The sequence below is a fragment of the Mya arenaria genome, chromosome 5 (genome assembly GCF_026914265.1).
Source record: "Mya arenaria isolate MELC-2E11 chromosome 5, ASM2691426v1".
Taxonomy (NCBI): domain Eukaryota; kingdom Metazoa; phylum Mollusca; class Bivalvia; order Myida; family Myidae; genus Mya; species Mya arenaria.
This window is the reverse complement of record NC_069126.1, coordinates 54,887,043-54,908,704: the sequence shown is the minus strand read 5'-3', so window position 1 is coordinate 54,908,704 and position 21,662 is coordinate 54,887,043. Positions and strand designations below refer to the sequence as shown.

Genomic DNA, 21,662 nt, shown 5'->3' with positions numbered 1-21,662 from the left:
TTACTGTACATAGCATTATTGAAAAATGTAAATTGTGTAGAAATTCAAAATGTATACAATTGGTAAGCATACAAAGTACCGCTTTATGAGTTGATATAAGGTAGAACCCCCCGCCAGATTACAAAGCATAGGATAATATACTTTTATTTAAATACTCTTGCGTTAAGAACATGAAATGAAAATATAACACGTAAGAAAAAATCTAGAATAATGCTCATAAGTGTTGAAAATTTACGTAATTGCTTTTTTATAACATGCCCTCTTTAGTGAAATCCACCGCCAAATGGACACCGCCAGCCATTATATCATTACCCATTATGATCTATGGAAATGCATTTACGACGAATTATAAGCGGTGACCATAGCAAGAATCAGAAAAGGTCTGGGATGGATTATATGTACATGGAGGCAAGAAATAAAGAAAACATCAGAATATATATATATAAATATATCATTTAACGTTTGGCAAATAATTAACATGTTCAATATCACCTGTGTTATTACTTCATTTATTTTATTGTTTGGTTGAATTTTATAAAAAAATATCAATACCTTGCCAAAATCGCCAAGAAGTTTTAAAAAAGGTCAAATATGTCCAATATCAAAAGTCAGGTTTATCACAAAATGTTCCTACATGAGGCAATGTAGGCTATGAAGAATCGCTTTTCAAGTCAACCAAGTGTGAAACCAAATCAAAATTAATGTGTTTATATTCTAGTACCAAACAACTCAAAATCAGTTAGTCTTTGGTATTATCTGTGTTTAGCAAGCCATTAGGTGTTCTAAATAAACCTGCCAGAAAACCAATTAGGGCTAAATATGTGCCCTTCCAAGCGTCAAGCAAATTTAACATACCACAAAAGGTCACTTACAACCGTCTAAATGATTTCAATAAAGCCCATTTTTTTCGAGCCTTCAAAATTCCTATTACGGCTACAGTCAAGACAAGTCTGTTTTCATCATCAAACAATTCGCAGACGGTTTTTAGATGGATGTGAAGCTGGCAGTCTTGCAGTCTGGCAGTACAGCAGTATAAATACATTGCAATGTGGAACCATGAACTGAGGATTATGGAATTAAAACTCAAATGAAAAGGAATTTTAAAGTATATCACATGTAAACTAATCGATACTGTTTGGGACAGAAAGTCAGTATTATATAAATAAATAGAAACAATATTGATACTTTTATTACTTCCCTTGTTATTTTGATAGATGAGGTTGTATCGTATAAATTCGTTATGTACTGCACAAGATCAATTAATGATTTTGAAAATATTTTATGAATTTTATTGATCTTTGGTATAGCTTCTTTACAAGATGGTAAATACCACATATAAACTCTAAGTTATGAATTGCAATGATTATAGCAAACATTGACAATTATTTTACACGTGGACCTGGAAAACATGATAATAAATGAAGTTAGTCTGAGAAATGTCTTGATATCTCTTTTTTAAATTGTTAAATTGACGCCAACAAATACAGAAAATGCAACCGTTAGTGTTTAAAAAATTGTCATGTTGATATGACACCGGAAAAATACTGGAAATGGAAGTCAACCACGGATGGCAATGCGTGTAAATTTAAACGATCGTAATTTTTATGTAATGAAGCTATATTTTAATGTCAAACAATATTCTCATATATTCTCTAAATCTGTCGTATGTTTTTGTAATACTATAAGTGAGTATTTTTTCGGGATGGAACATGTCACTGCGAACCTTGCACAGAAAGACCCAAATATCTTTCCTTTTTGAATTTTAACACACGATGTACCAATTTGCATTTGTCCAACTATTTTCCTACTGATAAGGTCGGAAGAATGCATATAATAAAAAACACACCACCTTTTCTTTAAAATCCCTATGAAGTTGTTAAGATATTGAAATTTTGTTTTTAATTTACAAATGCCTTGTAAATATCAAATAACTTCGTGCAATTAAAGACAAAAAATAATTAACTTGTTATATCAGCATAACAATTGATTTATGTTTTGAAAATATACAAACAAATCCTCGGAAACAGACCAGTCTTACTCTCTAAATGTGTTTTCTCCACATAAATTCACGAAATGTATATGTAAAATTTAATCGAAGATGTCCAGTCTCAAAATGCGGGTAAGTATGGTCAAGTTTGAACGTGTGTCACAGCCTTTAACGAGTTTCCCCATAACAGTGTGATATAATGGATATCCCACACCTCAGTCTGATGAAAATACGCCTGTGAAAAATCGAACATTAACCAGTTTTAAATATTTGTAACGATGAAATATAATTTAAACTGAATTGCTCTACGTACAACCCAAAGTTGAGTTATCACTAATATTCAGATACAACATGTCTGATTTCACTTTAGAAACCATTTTTTTATTCTCGTAAAGGTGAACTAGACGTTCGACAACATTAAATGAAACACATATCCGAATGTGGTATTAAAGTACAAATTTAAGCTGTATTCTAGCTTGCACACTCTATGCATAGTGAAGGTATTGAGTGGAACCCACTTTTCTATTTGAATAACCTTAAATGTTGGTTTCAATGTGCTTCCAAAAGAAATGAAATAGCAGATTGTTTTAAGACAAACTCATTTTGAACACAAAAATCCAAATAAATTCGCCATAACTTTTACTATACATCCGGTTTGCCAAATGTATCCAATTAATATTTGAGATCTGAGCGAAACGCCTTACGATATGCATACTGAGGCGTGGTTTCTTATTCCACATTTATGCTACAATGTAGAAGCATTAGGTCAACATTTTACTGGAATTAAATAAAGTTTTAAAGCCAAACAATTGCCTCCAGCCAGTGTTATGGCTAAGTCACTTCTTTGTTCGAGGGACATTTTTTGCATTTTTTTCAGTGAAATTTGGTTGCAAGACAATTTAAAGCTTATACGAGTGTGAGTGAATGTATCATGGATAAATTTGTGCTTAAAGGTGACTTTTCCTTTTTTGACTTACATACATCGTTTATCAAATATCTACTTCGTGTAACGCTAAATGGGTTTGTAAACATTCTGTTTGCACTTTGGTTTTAAGTTCAGTGCACGAGAACTAAATACCCGCCACGCTGTTTGTGTCTGTATCTATATTGCGCAACAAAAGTAGCGTTCCTATCATGAGCCACACCCCGAGCAATTAAAAAAAAACACGAATATTGTCCTCTGTCTCTATCTTCTCAGTTATGGCTGAAAATGTTACAATTACTTAAAACGATGAAGAAATCCTGAAAATAGCAGAAGTTTTGCAATCCACATTTAAGTCGAAACTAATCGACATGGGGACCGCGGTCGTATCTAACGTGCTTAAAGATGTCGACAGTAAGATATCGGCGCTTCAGCACGAGAATGCTTCACTCAATGACAGAATCGTGCAACTTGAGATCCGGGTTGACATCCTAGGAAAAAACAGAAAAGACTCCAACAATCAGTACAGCAGACAAAATTGTTTACGGGTCTCCGGCATCAAAGGAGGAACAAGCCTATGGATGCAATAGTGAAGTGTCTATCAAACGAGATCAAAGTTGACATTGATCTTCACGACATTGACAACATGCACCGTCTTGGCAAACCGAACTCATCCTCTGAGAATTCCTCTACTGGTCAGTCGATCAGCTCCGACAACTCAAACAAGTGCAGGGTGCGAGTCGAGTGGGAACTATCTAGATTTCAATTAGTTGACGTAACTTTCTATTCGGCAGTCTACATAAAATTACCGTTCGATTCCCAAGTGTAAATACGCATAGATTATTTACAACAGCGCCGATAGCAAATTTGTGTTTATATTGATGTAATAGTTTACCCACTTTTAAACGATACCAGCAATTATGAAAATGAGGTTTACATAATCTTATCGAGCATTAAACAACTTACTAGTTTGATGCTATCATGTTTGTTTATAGCGACATAATCATTATTAACATTATAAACATCCTTCTGTTCGCAGTTGACACCAGTCTTTACATTATTGTCGAAGATCCCGTAACTTCTGCTGCCGATCTTAACCATGATCTGTCTCAAATATCATCTTGGTCGAAGAAATGGCTAGTAATTTTTAATCCATCTAAGACAGAATATGTTCTTTTCTCTCGTAAACGTCAAAGCAAAATCAACCCCCATTTTGTCTCCACAACGTTCCCATATCTCAAATCAGCACTCATAAACATCTTGGGGGTAACCTTCTCTTCAGGCGGCAAATGAGAATCTCACATGACTTCAAACATCAATAAGGCATGGCAGAGAATTGGTATTCTAAGGACATTACAGTTAGTTATTTCTCATGCAACCTTAGATAGAATGTATGTCACTTTTATGAGACCTTTACTCGAGTATGGCAATGTTGTCTGGGACAATTATAGTAATGAATTAAAACAAAACATCGAAGCTGTCCAACACGAGGCGGTAAGAATTGTAACCGGTGCTACCAAACTGTGTGATATTGAACGACTTATGGCTGACGTTAACTTGAAATCGCTGGCAGAAAGGAGAGTTAAACATCGCATCATTCTGTTCTTTAAAATGAAAAATGGTCTTTCTCCAGGCTAAGAGCATCTAACAAATCTTATTCCTCAGCCGATAGCTCAGCCATATGCCCTACGTAATTGCTCAGATGTTCCAGTCATCCCTTGTAACACTCAAGCCTATGCTACTTTATTTCTGCCCCTGACTATTCGCCAGTGGAATTAACTTCCTGAAGATATCAGACACCCGCTAACAAATTGAAGCAAATCGAATTCCAGGAGATCCATATATATTCCAGTTTATGTAATAAAAACATGCCAATATAGGTTCTTTACATGCCAAAACAGTGTCAGTGTAGAAACTAAATACGGTCTTCAGACTATTCTTTAAATAGAATGCATATCATGTCTGGCCGACAACACAGTGCCGACTGGAAAACGACACAAGGCTAGTGTTCACAAAACCGGAACTCGATGCTTTGATGTAAATACAAAGATCGCTGCAGGTAAATATTTCTTTCGCAAATTACAAAAATAAAGCTAAGTAATAGTTTGCTGCAGTTTTCAGTATGCATAAATATTACTATTATCTCAATGAATGTTACCCCTCAAAAATCCCTTATTAACGTAAAATAGGTTGTATATTTATTTTGAAATGCTTCATTTCTTTCAGCCATGATCAACGCAGGCGTTGGGGAACAACAAATGAATAATATTCTTGCCTACATGTTAATAAAAAGACACTCATTGAGGCAGTTGACGCCCAGTCATGTTCAAGTGCAGTGGAAGAAGAAATTCGAAATTCTGAGTAACTATTCATACATTGCAAATGAACTATTATAAAGTTATGGTATAAAACACAACTATACTTAATTCAAGTAAAAGCATTCCAATGACGGATATAATTGAACTAGTTACTTAGTTATACAAGGAAATTCTTCTATAGTATCTTTCTTATTGTACTTAAATGTTGAAAATAATGGAATTGTTGAGAAACAGACGAAGAGTGGGTAGAGGTTTCGGAGGCTGGCGGCTAGCAGAAACTGGTCACAGTAACAACAGCTTGTCCGCTAAATAGGATTCAAGTTACTATTCATATTGTAAGATTGCAACAAGCACAGTATGCTTTTCAAAATAAATTAAGGAAAACATCTTGCACTAGCAGATGCAGGGGGGGGGGGGGCACCCCCATTCCTTTTAACTCGTCCGACTTTATTTTTATTTCAATATAAAGAAAACAAAATAACATTACGTCCAGAAGGCAGTATTTTGGACTAGTTAAAATTTTCAGGGGTGTATCCCCCAGCTAAATCTTTAAACAATTTTTTTTCGCTTCTGAAGTCAAATTTTACGCTTCCTAACTTACGCCCCCTCTAACGTCGAACCATGGAACAGCTCCTGCCATGTAATACACATGCATGTCTGCCCAACATAATCATAAAGATATAAACCGAAAAGTTAGATTATCTTCAGTGTCCATATTTTGATACTTTGCAAAATATTTGTATAAATACAAATTCATTCTAAAATATATTTTGATGAATCGAATTATTGAATTAATACACTTCTGTAAACGACTTTAATGTATATATTCTTCTTTTCATCAGGGCACGTGACAATTGTCGGCAAATCTTCAAAAACATGTTTGAGCTTTGGCGTTGCGAAAATAATATTGTAGATTTTGCAAGAATGCAACAAGAAGAAAAGTTCCGGCAACGAAGCACCAATGCGGGAAGAACTGGACGGGCTCTTCAAAAGCAATGGAGCCTTTCCTGACATTGAAATGCCTTCAAGATTTGAAAAGAAAAGGCCTCGAGGTAAATGCATTAACAATGGACGACGACACCTCAACGTATACTAGAGTAAAACGATGCCTTTTCCCGTCCCTTCGAAAAAATAGTGATAAAAACCATGTCGTGACAAACATGACCAATTGCCTTTACAAAGTAAAATCCAACAACAAAATAATAGGTAATGAAACCATTTCAGTTTTAAAGAAGTGCCTTTCTTACGCTGTATCCCAAAACCAAGGTGATCCAGACAGCATAATAAGTAACCTTTTTGCCATAGTTCCACACAGCTACGGGGAACATGGCGGCTGTGACCGGAAGTAGTGCCGTGCTGGGGACGCAAATTGCCGTCATTCGAGCTTGCCGCGCGGGAAAATCTTACGGATCTGGCCGTAAGAGAGGACATTCAAAAGGTGATGGATCCCTACACCAGCGCAAAAATGACGGAAAAGCTGGCAACACTTTCAACAACGAATCTAAACGAGAACATGAACATGATGATATCAAGAAAAGCGCCGAAAGGGTCCCATTACTCTAAGTCTGAGAGCCTTGATATTCGTGTTTCGGCGGCAGTAGCACAAAAGAACGAAGGACACGCGTATATATTAAAGGTGTGTTTGTGTAAACAACTACGACCTTATACTTACATATTTATAAAACAAATGTAAAAAATATTTCTGTGTCCTATACAAAGACGATGATGATGATGATGATGATGATGATGATGATGATGATGATGATGATGATGATGATGATGATGATGATGACGATGACGATGAAGATGATGATGATGATGATGATGATGATGATGATGATGATGATGATGATGATGATGATTATTTGCTTTCAGGTGAACGATGCCAACTGTCTGTCACCAGGACATATCACAACGAAACGTTGCCAGGAGTTCGATAAGAAACGCCAGTTTAACGCTACACAACACAGGACTGTAAAACAGAAAAGGCGTCGTATCGAGCTAAATATAGATACGTTTATATAGGTAATTCATCACATACATATGGTACATATACGTCCCTTACAAATAAGGATATTCCCTATAGTATTTTAAATACCGTGATATTCACATGCTGTAACCCATTGATGTTAATTAGTGAATTACTATACATATATATTTATAAATCTAGCGAATGGATCTCTTAACAATTTCGCCCTTTCACATATGGTAAAAGTAGACGAGAGTTGGATTGACAAACGTACGTGCGCCATGCGCCCTATCGGGATGCCTCAAGGGTATACCATTAGAAAATGTGTGGTTTTATTTTCTGCATTGATTACAGGAACAGAAGATTCGCAATGACACGTCTGCTGAAGTACACGAGGGGAAAACATATGAAACCGCAATCGATTCAGCAGACGGCATCACACCGGCCGACATAGTTGAAATGGTGTATCAAATAAATGCCTCCCCCTTATCCGGCGGTTCACTCGTTCAATATGTATTCGTAATCTTGTCTTCTGATTCTTGAATACTAAATTGTCCCTTAGACTTTAGAAAGTGCGGAATGTTTAGAGTGACTCCTCTTTCAGCAAGTAGCTTCTTAATGGTAAAACCTTCATCGGCCATAACATCGTCACCTGGTTCTCACAGGTTTAATAACCTGTCTAGTTATTTTAACATCCGACATACAACCAGTATACAGAAATGATATAAAAGTAATTGCACCATGTGGTGCAACCCCAAGTAAATATTGAAATGTTTTTGCATTTTTATCATTTGAAAAAGACTGGGAATTAAAGACCAATGATGAAGGTTTTAGAATTCTTATTTCTATGCAGTCAATGACAACGCGCGTATTACGGTAGACATCTTTGAATTATTTAGACATAATTGCTCCATATTGTATCATGGTCTTACTCAGGTCTTAAAAAAACAACTACAAACTACACAAAATAAGATAATTAGATCTATACTCAATCTTGACTGTAGATCTCACATTGAAACACGTCAATTTTAGTCTCTTAACTGGTTACCAGTGGATAAGAGAGTTGATTATTCTGTGCCATGTTTTTAAGGTAAAAAAGGTTTGACTCCATGTAATATGGGACAACATTTTACATCTCAAGACAAAATTCACTCCTTTAGTACAAGACTTAGAGTAAAAGATGCCTATGCTGTTCCAGAGGTTAAAGGTTTTGGAGTAAAGTCATTCTGTTACTTAGGTTGTAGTCTTTGGAACAAATTGCCAGCAAGTTTCACCCAAATTGTTCATTCAGCAAATTTTAAGGTTACTGTTAAGCGTCACATGCTTGACCATTTAGTATTGTGATATGTTCATTTTTAAATATTGTGTGTAGTGAATTTTTATTTGAAATGAAAAATAATAGTTTACAAGCAAATCGATGGAGGATTTAAAATTGTCGTTTTGTTTAAAGACCATTTCCGTTACAGCATACGTGTATTTAATCTATCTATGTTACCCTTATGATATTATTTTTAATTTTATTATATGAGCATTAATTAAATTGCTCTATTTTTCTAAACTCTGTGATATGCTTTGAAAGCAAGTCAATTTTTGCTTGTGATACAATACAAACACTCGACTTACTGTGATACTAATTTAAAGTGATATATTTATATACACGTATGGTCTGAATTATTTTTATGTATGTTAAAATGCCTCTCTATGTCATGCCACCAACATTAATGGGCGGTATATTATAAACAAATAAGTATACTGCATATTTCAGTACCGCTGGGTAACATTCTGCTGCCGTTTCATGAATAATTTGTGAAATGATAATTGAATGACAAACTTTAAAATTATAACCCCCCAAAAACAAACATGGAAATTAATTTTAATTCCAATTAAGCATTGTGTGGCAAACGAAAACGCATTTAAAGCAATACACAGATGAAAGATGAAAATCTCTTCAAAACATGAACAGTTTGCAGCTGTTTTGAGTGTTGTTTATAAATCAAGGGAATATAACTATTTTGACTTTTGAAAAATGAACGGATTCTAGTTCCAAACGATTCAGTAATGAAATGCTTCCGAAATGTTACAACGAAATGGTAATTTAAAATCATGTTCAATGGAAAACTGATCATTTAGTATTAAGTCATTTTACCTTGAATATTGAGCATGCTTGGATATCAGGTAATGGCCAGGATTCCTTTTCTACGTCATCTATGTCATTAATGCATGATTTTTTTTGTAACATTAATGTAAATATTCAAATTGGATTGAAGTTCATTGTACCAAAAAAGTATCGCTAATATTAACTAGATAGCTAGATAATTATCGCGAAACACGAAACGATTCGCGAACGCTATCAGGTTATCTTACGGCAGTAATATGCCACCATACACATTGTATGATTTGGTACGTTCAATTAGAATAATAGAATATAACTTCAATTATTTCGTTTTAGAAAGACGTCTATCATGACAGTCTTGTGTATGCAGATATCGTATTTGCTAAACCACCGAAAGGTCGAAATCGCTTGGTTATTCACGGAAGTGATGAGATGACTGTGTATGTTGATTTGACAAAAAAGGCTGATTCTCTTTCTGATAGCGACGAAGAGGGTGTTAAAAAAGAACCCATTAGGAAATAAAATCACTTTAGTATTTTGCTAACATAGCATTGGCTTTGATGTTATCTATTTTCTATAAAACATTAATAATGTATTGTTGACAAACACCCCTAGTTTTATATATTTTATATGCAGTGTGCTGTTTGTGGACTTTTGTGTTGTTGTTTCGTGTTTCTGTTTGTGGATGTTTGATTTGCTGTTCTGAGTTTTTGGCGTTGACACTGTGCCATTGAACGGGTTTATGCTTAAACGTTCGACTACTTGACTTGTTTCTATAGTTTTTCATATAGATATTAATGTTCTCTCAGATAAGTGTACGACACTGAGAACTTATTCGTTCACTGTAAAATAGTAAACACTTTCGTTTTATGTCCTTTCCATTTACCGTGGAGGGACAAAAAGCAAAAAGGAACTCAACATTAGTTCAATCAATGTTATATTTCTTAAAATATTCGGCAATTTACGGCATACCATCTCAATGTACAAAACTGAGGTCGCAAGATCGTATTGCTGTAAACGTCGTATGACATTGTGTGCCAGTGAAACCACCATTGCACATATTTTATGGTAGAGAAAATTGCCTTTTCAATGCTTAAGGAAGAAACATCCAATTTGTAAGACTGTCACCAGTACTTTATATAAACTGATCATAAATAAACTTAAGTAGAAGTAATGATTAATATTACAAGGAAAATTACTTGTTGTGATTTGTTTGTAAATTGACCTTTAAGTTACACGGTTATTGTTCTTGGTATGATCTTTGGTGCATGCCAATTTTAAAGCACATTATTAGAGAAAAACTATAAAATTTTAATGCGAATATGCATCTTTTACAATATTGGTCATCTATTGCAGAAAGCTTGTACATCATCTTGGAAACCTTGGTCCGCATCAAACATTGGTAATTCACGCTGCCAATTCCTTTTAGTACTTACTTTGCAGATCACTGGTTTATTACCTGGTATATAATATTTTCTGCAGATGTACTTTGTGGCAAGCCCTTAAAACACTATCGGCCTTTTACCCTACTAGATTTGAACAGTTCAGTACAAGCACTAATATGTACATATTACAATAACATTTGGACTTCGGCAGTTGAACACGTATTATATCATCTTTTGTTATGTTTTGTTTTTGTAATCCAACGTGCATGTGTATGTTTGTTGTTTCGATGTCCGGAGAAGCTAATTGTACATCGAATAAAAAATATTGTGTTTATGCGTTGTTATCGATTTCTATTGACACATGATAAGCTTCTAATGGTCGACCTTTTTATAGGAGTTCTTTACTGATAAGGTATAGAGAATACATCGTTGGTGTCGAGATGGGGGATGTTCATCCGGTGAGAGAGAAAACGTATCTTTGCGAGCTATAGCGAGTCAAGATAGCTTTCGGAGCGAGCCAGATAATACCACTTTCAACTCGTATGAAATATTCATACGGCGCACTGGCGTCCAATAATAAACGGTTTTGATGTCAATTCAAAGTCAAACCTGTGCAAATGCAAGCCATTTGATCATGCAATCAACTTCCACGTTCGGGTATTTCAGGTAACATGGCGATCGACAGTATATGTGAAGATCAACTCTGCAAGCGGGCATAATAACCCCTTTTAATACATATGTTTGATAAGGTTTGTTTGATTTTAGTTATATTAGATTTATACTGTTGATGTTGTCAATTTCAAATTCGGTCAGTTCTCCAGTCTCTGTTTACTTTTAATGTACATTCATTAGCTTTCACTCTTATATTTATTTTACAACGCTTGAGAATCTTTTGAGACACACCGTTTTCGTTGTATGGTCTGTTACGCAAAAATTCAAATCGGTGAATGTAGCTTCACACAGTAATGAACTAATAATTGTAAATGTGTTTTGAACGTCAAACATGTGACAAATTATCACAATCTAATCGCATAAAGCTTGCACAAATTGTTGAAGCTTTATCATGTGTTTTCATTTATATCTTCACAATTATACAGATCTTACATAATAATTATAATGTATACAAAAATTGTGTACCGAAATACTAGTATATTATGAGAAAGTATTTGAGTTTTTTTTTTCTTTTTGGGTGATAGTTGAGAAAAGGGGTAAGAAAAGTAGGTTAAAGCTTACTGTTGGCATAACATTTGAAGTTCTTGCAGAGTTTTATCAATGTTTAGATTTCATAAGTTCCTTTACATTTTGTAAGCTTTAGTATTGACAAAATGATGTCTCTTTCCAATTTTTAGAACTTTAAATGCTTGTGCACTTGGCTCAATTTGTGAACGTTGTGGTCATTCACTGAAATCAAGTAGGAAATAATGTGGAATTTGTTTTTTAGCGAAAATTACTTTATTCTTACAAGTATTGTCAATCTTTACTTGCATGACTAAAATCACATTTCATCGACGATATGTAAGGCTTAATAAATTAATACTTGTTTGAAATTGATCGAATCGTCTTGATGTTCACTTATTCGTTAAATGTGTACTAGACTATCCATCATATAGAATACATCGTTTAAATTATTTCGATTTCAAAATATCTGCCTTTTGATAACCTGACGAGGGGATCGCCGATAACAATGCGCGATCTATGCGAGTTTATCGATTTTCGACGGAGGAATGCTATATAAGGTATAGAAGATATTTAATGCCTTTAACAACATATAAATGCATTCAAATAGAAAATAAATATCATATAAACTTACCTACATTGTCGCACTTTGAAGCACATAATCTATTTGTCACATATGTCAATGAATTTCTTGATTGCTTAATAAAAAGCAATAATGAAACCAAATTGGCAAATCTATGCTTTGCATATCATATTTTAATGTTATATTGTTATATTATGAATTTAGGACACTGCAATTCTCTCTCTCTCTCTCTCTCTCTCTCTCTCTCTCTCTCTCTCTCTCTCTCTCTCTCTCTATTTATATAAATAAAACGCTTCAAAACTATGAATGATCATTTTTTTCAGTTTGAATCATTTGATGAACTTTGGAAATTCTCAAAAATCTAAACCAAACCAAAACATTTTGGTCCCTATTTAAAACTTTTTTGGGTTCTGATACCAAGTCTTTTATTCCAATCGTATTTGATGAAAACCCTTCCGTTGCCTTATAATAATCATGTTTTATCATATGTGATGATTTCTCATTTTGATCTTCTACTCACACGGATATCTTTTATCTATTTTTTTAAATGGGCGATTAGTTGTCGATGCTTAGCGTTGATTAACCTTTTATTGATTAAATACCTTTGGTGACAATGACCTTGAACGCAAACTCGACAATTCCTGGACCTATGGTCATCAAACCTGACATGAAGGTTGGGCCTGACCAGTAGATAATCGGATATGACTAAAGTGCGAAAAGCCGGTCTTTTCGCGAAAACCCGCAAAAAGCCAGGCTTTCTGTAAAAGCCAGTAATAAAATATCATACATGTACTTCTCAAGTTGATCACAGAAAATATAAGTTTTATGGAATGACTTAAATAGTTTTTAATGTAAATTTTAAATGTGTCAAAAATGAAGTAATAGGATTGACGGAAATGAGGAAATAGGAGGGCGATTTCTTAAAAAGTCGCAAAAATCGGGCTTTTCGCGTTTAGCCGGTTTTTTCGTGAAAAGCCAAATAAGAAATATCAAACATGTACTTCAAAAGCCGCAAAAAGCCGGATTTTTCGCGAAAAGCCAGATATGAAGTGTCATTCGTGTAATTTTATATTTGTTTACCAGAAGTGCATGTCTACTACTTTTTTTCAATGTTACCATGAAAAAAAATAAAAAAAAGGATAGCATTTTTTTGACAAGCAGCAAAAAGTTGATACTCAGAACTGTTAGTTATATAATATTTATAAAAGAGTTTGTTTTAAAGGTGTACCTGAAAATACTGAAATTTTTGGAGAGCGTTTTATTAAAAAGCCGCTTAGAGTCGGGATTTTCGTGAAAAGCCAGATGAAATAATATACATGTACTTTAAAAGTGATAGCCAGAAACGCAACTTTTATTTCATGTATATATTATTTTTGACGATGTAGACCTGACAAAAACACAAAAAAAGAAATAAGAGAGCGTTTTGTTCCACGAAAATGTTTTTTGTTTCAACATAAAGAATGTTATGATTGACATAATTTTATTTGTATAATCATGTTCGTGCATCCAGGCCATACCACGTGGAGGCGCTCTCTTCATCGTCCACAATACAATACCATTTAACACAAACAAAAGAATTTACAAATAATACAATACAAACTAAAGAAATACCTTAATGTCAATACAAATACCATACAGTAATAACGAAATCGAATATGGAAGTACAATAATAAAACTACTCACACTGTGTCACAAACTCATTTGCTTTCAATATTATTAAGTGCCTCACATCTTTGTTGTTTCTAGAACAAGTTTGCATTTTAACGGGGTTTTCGATTGTGTTCTTGATCGTTCAACTCTTTTTCTTTTCGCTTGATGAGGTTTATCCCCAGCTGCAGGTGTTCTGATTGCTGTTCTGCTTCCACCCCGTGATATAATTACGTTTGTGTTGTCTCTTCCATTATCATATAGGATCTTTTTCAATCGTTTATTCTTTTGTTCTTGAGACATTGTTTCCCAGATATCAATGTCAGTCATGTGGTGCCGAAATTTAGAAGAACGCGAATAATTCCCTATGTCACGTATTGCGCGACATCTTTCTTCGTGTGCATTTACAACAATATCATTTAACTTGCAAATAAATACGGCTAGTTCAGTAATTTTCCATGGAGTGGCACTCTTTAGGACGTGATAAGCACTTTCAAAATTGTAATTTGTCCAATTTCTAATGATTTTCCCACGCTATATGGGATCCATTACATGTTGTTTCAGCAATGGGTTTTATCTGTAAAGTTAAGGGCAACAGCTTCTTTTCCCCAGCCTGAGCATCATGTTCTGCTATTGCCTTTTTATTTCAGCTAATCTGTAATCGTGGGTGTCCTCGTCTGTCTGCTCAGTGGTGAGACCTGATGTTCCGAATATTTTTTCAATAATGTCAATTCTGCATTTTAGCGGATATCCTACCTGATCTTCCATATATTTGATTTATATGTTTTATGCATAACACATGCGTCGTTGAGCTGGTGTAGATATATTTCGGGCCGAAGCAGATCGTTTGTTCTTGTGTGGTGCGCTTGACAACTGATAAGTCTTTGTAAACAGTTGTAAGTCTTGTCCATGCCGAGGAATGCCCCGCCTTAACAGCACAAACGTTTAATATCGGTTATTTGTTGATCAGTGAAGAGGGTATTTGTTGGCTGTTTAAGTCCGTTCATGTGCTTCACGATCTGCACGAAATCGCCAGTTTTTATCATTTCTTCGACGTTGATTATTTGGTCTGCTAAATTTCCTGTTTCTGATACATCCTTCTTCGATTTATCGAAATTGTACTTGATGTTCCTTAATTGATTTTCGTTCCGTTGTTTGTTGAAATCATCGGAAGAGTGTTTGTTCATTTCAATTTCAACTTGCTTGACTCCTTTATGTTTCAGTTCTTGTTGAAGGTGACAGTTTATGCTTGGTTTTGACCGAATGTACTTAACATTTCTTTCATTGTTTTTTACTCCTCTATGGTCGTGCCTTTCTGGGAATATTCCAATGTACTCGACCAGAGCAATGCCGTTGTTGATTTCTGACATCAGATGCTCCGCTTGTTCAAATCAAGTTATTTTTCTCCTAAATTGATTTTTGGTGCTTTGAGAGAATTGAATGTTTGATACAGTCGGTGCACTGATATAATATCGCTGGTGGAGGGCTGTGGTTCCAATGAATTTGATTTGCAGTACATTACTCACAACCCCGCTTGATTATCAGATCCCGCTTTCCAGTTCTATACATGAAGTATATCTGGCAAAAGCTTTTAGTGATTTCATTTTTTATGAACCGTAATTAACCGATGAGACCGTTTTAAATTTCTATTTAATTGCATTGTTTCTTTTTTCGACTTGTACAATTGGTATAGCAATTACTTAAAATAAAACAATATTAAATTCCAACCCCTTTATTATTGCACAAGGATTTAAAATCTGGTCTGAACAGTACAGTATTGATATTATCAAATTCAGTTTTATTAAAAATGCAAGAACGATGGGTAAGTGTCAGACTGATCACAGCTAAACAGACAAACCTATCTACAACAGACGCATAAAAATGATATTTAAAGTCAAGGACGAGTTCCCTGCAGTCAACCACGTGACCATTGTTTGATAAAGTAGAAATACAACTTTCTGCAAAGTCGACCAGTGACGGTACATGTTCATGGTTTTGATGTTCAAGTTATAAGGCCTTTATCGTAGGGACCATTCTCCTTGACATGTAGGTATGTTGTTATAGCCGTATTCCCCGTAGTTTGCATCATTACTCTGCAGAACAAATTGAATCGAGAGCAGCCGCCTAAGGTTTATATGGTAAAATTGGCTAACCGAAATGTTTTTTAACTCATATGTTGACTTCCAGTAAATTCTATAGTAATGCAATATTCATGTCGACAAGATCTCAAAATCTTAAAGATCTTAAATTTGATGTTCAGAAACGAATAAACTCGCTGAGGAAGTAACAAAACTAGGAACAAATATCATTCAAGAATTGAATTGATAAAGTTTGCGAACAAAAATAAATGGCTAAAGTAGGCATACCTTTAATGTTTCTGAGCACTGAAGCTGTTGAAAAAGCATTGTTAAATGACTGAAAATGAATATGCTTACAAAAATCGTTTTGTTTAATGGATTTCAAGTGATAATTTTAAAAATAAAAAACAATTAAATGATTTCATAGACTTTTTATGAAATGACATTTCATTCATTGAACAGTTTCTGCACTCAATAGTTATCAAAAGTTTTTATAACCAGCGCGCAGAAATTAGGATTAAACATCTTTATACGTATATGAGTTTAACTTAATTGACCAATGTAAAAGAACATATAATAAATCGATAGGTTGTATATAAGAATATAAGCCGTCATAAAGACTGCATGATTGTTTTTACTTGTAAGGGGAAACCACAGCGTAGGAGATTGTAAACCGAGGTCGCCTTACTAGTGTTGAATGCTCCTCACTTGGTTTATATCGTTTTCGGAATTGCAGTCAGTGAAGATAAACATAACGAGGATGTGTAATATTATACTATGCCTATGGTACATGTTTTGGATGTTTTTATTTAAATGTAAGTTAACATTTTATTACTTTGAAAGGTCAAAACGGAACATTCTGATTAATAACCTTTTTTTCTTGATTTATCACAATTAATACAATTGTTTGGATATACTGAGAAGGATTAACAAATGTAAAAAAAAATGATTCTTATGAAGGATACCGAGTTTAATTTTAAAAATAAAACAGTGTATAAAACATGGTTTTTCTTCCTTATGAGATGCCATTTAATCGTTAAGCACTCACCAATCATTTATTATTTTTGCATTTCCAGCTATTACATTCTTGGTTACAATTTTGATATCAGTTATTATTATTTTCCATAAATGCATTCTTGAGTAAGTAGTTAAAGGTGTATCAATCAAAATTTATGTTTGTTATGCATGTCTATGTATTGATTTTGAATAAAAGTGTCACTTTAAATTATGGATAACAATAATTGCTTGACTGTTCTACAGCTGCGAAGCCTTTTAGAAGATATTGACAGGTTTTTAAATGTGGGAACAAACGTTTGGAATTTTCTCCCCTGATAACTCACAATTCACGTATCGGAATATGCTCACTCACGTCAGTATCGTATTTGATATATATCATAGGAAAGTCTAGTTGTTTTTGTGTTATCATCGTTGTTATATTTTTGAAGAAAGAAAAACTTTAAGTATATAAAAAATAAAAAAAGTGAAAGTTCATGAAAACCAATATAGATCACTTCCCAGTGCCTCTGCATTGGACCAAATCTTGTAACAGATGCTCGTAAATCTATAAATGGTTTCATATAATACCCGTCTGTTCGTACACGGTTATAATGTTGTTTTTTTCTGCATACGGGCTAGAAACCGTGCGAACTATGGCACAGTTCTACTCAATGTACATGTATGTGTGCAAAGAAGTAAATGTGGTGGAACCAGTAATTTTCGTTTCGAACATTTTTTTGTGAGCGCATGAATGCAGGAAAACATATTTGCACCAGAGCGTGAGCAAGCTGCGTTTGTTAGTTTATGTCATCCTTAAATCGGCCGTTTTCGTAAAATTGATTTACATGAAAATTCGAACTACGAGATGCGAAATAGTGTCCATATAGTTCTCATAATATATATTAGAAGTAGGTCTAATAACAAAGAATATGAATACTTTTTATAAACTAACAAATAAAAATAAAAAAAATGATTTTCTATATTTTGGGTAATATATATTTTGTTTCTCATTGTTTTCAATTCAAAACAAAGGTCGCTGTTATGTTCAGTGGTACTATGATGGACTTAAGTATTAATGTGTGACATTTTTTGATTGGTTATCATTCGTGAATAATGCAATCATTCTTGATTTCCGAGTTCTGTTTCGACCATTGCCTACAAAAATCAGAGCTGGTCACGTAACATGTATTATAATTAGGTAAACACTAGTTTGACTTAAACTTCTCCTGTTATGAACCAATGAGATGAAATGATCATTTTGTTTTTGTAATACTATGACCGAGTTAGAGATATAAAGGCTGACGAGAAGGTGAGTCAACACATGTAATGCGTCACGGTTATAGCAAGGCTTATTGAGAAATTGAAAATAAAAAGATGGACGGGGAGGTTGCTGCAGGGCTGCACCCTCCTACCAAGAAGCACTCTTTCTGTGTAAGAGATTGTGCAAACACTTGCAAAGCAACGGCATACCTAATTGAGATTGTAACTAAGTTATAGATAGAGAGGGTAGGGGCGGGGTTTTTCCTCCAGCCAACCAACTAAACAGCTTGGTGAGAGATTGTAACTAAAACAATGAATTCGGGGGGGGGGGGGGTGTCTCCGTTCAAATCAACTCTATGACTGGTAGGGAGATTGTTGCTCAATAATGTATTAATTCTGAAAGCAAATATATTTCTTGTTACTTTGATACCAAATTATTACCAAAATGTTGAAAATCAAACAAAATAAAGGATTTTTTTGTCTCTCTGGTGGTATCGTTTTTATCTTGTTATTTGACGCTTAATTTCTTTTGAATTTTGTTTCTAAATCCAGGATACACATTAAGAAATTATCAAGCTGAATTTTTGTGGGGTTTTGTGCTCTTGTTTCATGTTTCTGGTTTGTGATTGTTTTTGTGTTCTTTGTCTTTGGCGTTTGCCTCTGCCGTTGGGCAGGGTAAATGTCTCCTCAAGTTTATGCATGCGTTGATGTTTTATTCGGGATTGTTGGGATGGGAGTGGGGTTGTGCACACAGGCTGGTTTAGGCCCCCGGTGGGTTTACATTTTAATGACAGTTCCAAGGCGGTGTGTATATGTATATATTTAAGAACTCCTATTTTAAACATGATTGTGGCAATAACTAAAAGGGCAATTGTCTAAAGCTGCACTCTCACAGATAAAACGTTTTGACAACTTTTTTTTATTTTTGTCTTGAAACGAGCCGAATTTTGCGAAAATCCATGGAAATCAGTTATATTTGACTGCTGACAAAAACTTCTGTTTTGTGAATGTTTCTGTTTTTGTTTTATGTCTTTGGCGTTGACCTTGTGCCATTAAAAGGGGGTTATGTTTAAATTATGACTATTACATACTTGTTTCTGTATTTTTTTCTTATACATATTAACGTACAGTATAAACAGTGGTAACGACGTGAACAAAGCTTAAGTTAACATATCTGTGACTGTCCCTTAAACTGTCAGATCAGAGAATGTAACATTAATGAATATATCTGCAGCCTTAACAGAAGTCAACATACTTTACATGGATAGATCTGCAGCCCATAACTGTCAGATTACGGCACTTAACATACATGGATCGATCTGCAGCCTAAATTATCAGAACACGTCATTTATCAGGAGGTATAGATCTGCAGCCTTAAACTGTCAGATCACGGCACTAAACACATACGGATATATCTGCAGGATTAAACTGTCAAAATACGTAATTTAACAGAAATGTATAGATCTGCAGCCTCAAACTGTCAGACCACGGCATGTAACGGAATGTATTGGTCTGCAGCCCTAAACTGTCAGGACAGTTAATTGGAACGGACATGTATAGATCTGCAGCCTTCAACTGTAGGCTCACTGTTGAACTAGTTCGAAAGTTCGGGTCTGTTGGATTAAAAAGTAACGGCCTAATTTCTGTATGTTATAAATTGAATACGGTTATTGGAAGCAAGAGTAGCTCCGCCGATGCGGAAATAATGTGCAGTGTATGCTTAGAGTTCTAGATGACACGCTTGCACTCACGATCCAAGTATCGATCGGAAATATGTTGTGGTGATTGGTAGTCCGGAGTGATGCACGAAAAGTGGTTCTGTTGTGTCAGAGGTCATAGATAAATAGCACAAAAGAGAGTGGACGGGACATAAATTGCGAGTTGGTTGACGTGAAAAGGGGACAGCGGGTGTCAACCTTGGAACTATTTGTTTTTTTCATAACAATAGAAAACGATGAAATCTTAAAATGGCAGCCATTAAAAAGATCATCTTCCCGTTTGATCATTTTTGTGGGCCTTTGGGGAAAAGTAAGATTTTTCCGATTCGAAAAAGGCCGGAAAAGCCAGTAGAAACAGTGAACGCATAAGTAAACGCGTAAAATGGTCCGACGCGATATGGTTAAGGGCAGTTACCAGGGCACTGATGTGTGCTAGAGTGAAAGGTTTCCGAATGTCTGAACGTTTATGGTGGCGAATACTACGCAGCAAATTGTTGATGACAAATGAGCCTGAAGGAATTATCATATGGTGTAGTATGGATGTAGCTAAAAGATGAAATGTTAGAAGTTATAGTGGATATTTGAAATCAGCTGCTGTTGCAAACAGCAATGAATTGAGCAATGCGGTCTGTGGAAACCGATAGCAAATGTGAATATGTTTGGTGGAAAATGCGATAATGATTTAGAGTAGAGCGTTTTGGTAGCTGGGTTTCGTGGAGGATTCTATGAGTTGATACACAGTTTGATTTAAATGAGCAAGTGCCCTGGAACTACGGTGGGTTGACAGATCGGGCAAATGATTGCATTTGCCAGGTATGGGTTCTGATCGTAAAACAAAGTTGAATTTTTATGCTGACCAAGACCAAACGGCAAACAAGTGTCATTTCTGTAGCAGTTTTACAGGATTGCTTATTAATGATGTGTACAACAGCAGCATTATCAATATGAAGTGTAATACGCTGCTTGGTCAGTTTCGGGCCCCAACTTTCAAGCGACAAAACTATTTGGAGTAGTGTTTCGAAAGTAATGTCGTAGGGCTTCCAAAGAGCGGACAAAGTACCATAAATCCATTGACACTGCAAAATAGCCCCATAGCCGAGGGTTGCAGATGCATAGGTATGCAGATGAAAAGAAATGGATGCAATCCAACGTCTCTGGAGGAGCAAATTGCGGCCGTTGAAATGTTCAACCAATAATTGCTAAGCATGGAGATCCTTTCGGCTTTCCCTGGACAGGGTGATCCTGTGTTAAGGTTTGGAAACGTTCTTGGTGAGATCAGTCATGCGGCGTAAGAAACAACGGCCTGGTAAAAGAACAGAAATTCAGCAAGCCGATAAGCGATGGCAGCTCTCTGAAAGTGATTTCCGGGATGTTTTTGCGAACCCTGGGACCAACGAAATAACTATCTTAAGGCACGATACGGTGTCACCAAAGGAAATTTTAACTTAACCTGACATTCTTGCGCTTATTTCGAACATGAACCTAAGAATACAGAAAATTTCCTCGCAAC

At 35.0% G+C, this 21,662-nt stretch overlaps 1 long non-coding RNA gene across 7 annotated transcripts in view; it reads left to right on the top strand.

Annotated features, from left to right (window-relative positions):
• Positions 1-16,880: 16,880 nt before the first annotated feature.
• Positions 16,881-21,662, top strand: part of LOC128236069 (uncharacterized) — a 50,187-nt gene continuing 45,405 nt past the window's right edge. For 6 of the 7 annotated variants that reach the window (XR_008261249.1, XR_008261247.1, XR_008261251.1 and 3 more), the window contains exon 1: positions 16,884-16,993. This is a non-coding gene — a long non-coding RNA (uncharacterized LOC128236069). Of the gene's footprint in view, positions 16,994-21,662 lie in introns of all 7 variants that reach the window. The other variant, XR_008261250.1, reaches the window with a different exon arrangement.